The 2500-nt window shown below is 40.7% G+C and overlaps 1 protein-coding gene across 1 annotated transcript in view; it reads left to right on the forward strand.

The window, feature by feature from the left end:
- Positions 1 to 2500, forward strand: part of LOC307128449 (receptor-type tyrosine-protein phosphatase mu) — a gene marked incomplete at its 5' end in the record, with an annotated part of 357404 nt that overhangs the window by 260307 nt on the left and 94597 nt on the right. The window lies entirely within an intron of this gene.

Genomic DNA, 2500 nt, shown 5'->3' on the forward strand with positions numbered 1-2500 from the left:
GGAGTCGCTCAATTAGGTGTGTGTGTGTGTGTGTGTGTGTGTGTGTGTGTGTGTGTGTGTGTGTGTGTGTGAGGAACATTCCACATAAATAACAATATTTAGCTCATTTCAGCCCCGGAAAGCATTTTCACACTTTGTAAACGCAGAACGATCCCGTCCTCCAGATATGAGGTGATGTTCTGCTGCTTCATTTATAAAACATTATCAAATAGTTCCAGAAATGGATTTTGCCTTTACGCTTGTGAGACCCTCAGATGAAGAGCTGAAGGTCATATGGGAACTGAATTTAAATGTGCTGAACTGAATCAACACTGAACTGAATCAACACTGAACTGAATCCACACTGAACTGAACTAAATCAAAACTGAAAAGAACCAACACTGAACTGAATCAACAGTGAACAGAATTGAATCAACACTGAACTAAACCAACACTGAACTGAATCACACCGAACATAACTGAATCAACATTGAACTGAATCAACACTGAACTGAATCAACACTGAATGGAATCAACACTGAACTGAATCAACACTGAACTGAATCAACACTGAACATAACTGAATCAACACTGAACTGAATCAACACTGAACGGAATCAACACTGAACTGAATCAACACTGAACTGAATCAACACTGAACGGAATCAACACTGAACATAACTGAATCAACACTGAACTGAATCAACACTGAACTGAATCAACACTGAACGGAATCAACACTGAACTGAATCAACACTGAACTGAATCAACACTGAACGGAATCAACACTGAACTGAATCAACACTGAACTGAATCAACACTGAACGGAATCAACACTGAACTGAATCAACACTGAACTGAATCAACACTGAACGGAATCAACACTGAACATAACTGAATCAACACTGAACTGAATCAATACTGAGCGGAATCAACACTGAACGGAATCAACACTGAACTGAATCAACACTGAACTGAATCAACACTGAACTGAATCACCACTGAACGGAATCAACACTGAACTGAATCACCACTGAACGGAATCAACACTGAACTGAATCAAAACTGAACTGAACTAAATCAACACTGAAAAGAACCAACACTGAACTGAACTGAACTGAATCAAAACTGAACAGAACTGAATCCACACTAAATGGAACTGAATTAACACTGAACTGAATCAACACTGAACTGAATCACCACTGACCTGAATCAAAACTGAACTGAACTAAATCAACTCTGAAAAGAACCAACACTGAACTGAATCAACACTGAACGGAACTGAATCAACAGTAAATGAAACTGAATCAACACTGAACTGAATTGAATCAACACTGAACTGAACTCAATCCACACTGAATGGAACTGAATCAACACTGAACTGAACTAAATCAACACTACACTTAACTGAATCAATACTGAACTGAATTGAATCTACGCTGAACTGAATCTACACTGAACTGAGCTGAATCAATACTGAACTGAGCTGAATCAATACTGAACTGAACTAAATCAACATTGAACAGAACCAACACTGAACTGCATTGAATCAACACTGAACTTAATTTAATCAAATCTGAACTGAATCTAATCAACACTGAACTGAATCAACACTGAACTGAATCAACACTGAACTGAAGAGAATCAAATCTGAACTGAATCTAATCAACACTGAACTGACTCAACACTGAACTGAATCAACACTGAACTGACTCAACACTGATCTGAGTCAACACTGAACTGACTTGATCTGAATATTGACACTTTTTGAATGATTCATTTGCATCATTGATTCATTATTGATTGATTCTGTTGATGGCTGTGGAGCTGCTGTGAGACGGTGTGTATTATATAAAGCGCTGTAGAAGTAGAGCTTCCTCTGATGGAGTACTGGTGTGTTATTCGCAGTGGTAATCTCATCCGGTGGTGTAACCGTTGCTCCGCTCATCCATCACGCCGTCCGGTGGTGTTCCCGATCTCAGCTCCGCTATAATGGAGTTTGTAGTTTGTAGAAACTTCGTGCTTCTCCTTACTTTGTGGTTTGGCTCAGTTTCCTAGATCTCATTTGGAATTTCCTCCAGATCCACTTTGGGAAAGTCAAGGCCTCAGGCGTAGACATGCTAATTTCCCTCCCACAGATTGGCTGGCTAATTCGGCCTCATTTGCATTTCCATGCGCTGCGATCAAAGTGAATTAGCATCTTCGAGGTATAGATCAGCGAAAGCAGAACTCAATTACACTCTTTATCTGGCATCAGGAGGTGTTCGGCGTGTGGAGCCGTGTGCGGTCGGTCGGCATGTTGGAGGACACGCGTGTGCGGCCGCGATCGCGGAGAGCCCGTGCTCCTCAACGGCTTAGTAGGGCATTGATTAAAATTAAATTGGGGTTAAATTGGGAGGGTAACACTGCCATATTAATCAGGCCCTGGTTATTCAAATTAGCCTCTTTGATTACTTCAATGGCAAACCACCTTGAGTGCTTCCTCAGAATTAGTGCACACTTACATACCTGTTCAAGTGTA

The sequence above is a fragment of the Gobio gobio genome, assembly GCF_949357685.1.
Source record: "Gobio gobio genome assembly, chromosome: 6".
In the NCBI taxonomy this organism is placed as follows: Eukaryota; Metazoa; Chordata; class Actinopteri; order Cypriniformes; family Gobionidae; genus Gobio; species Gobio gobio.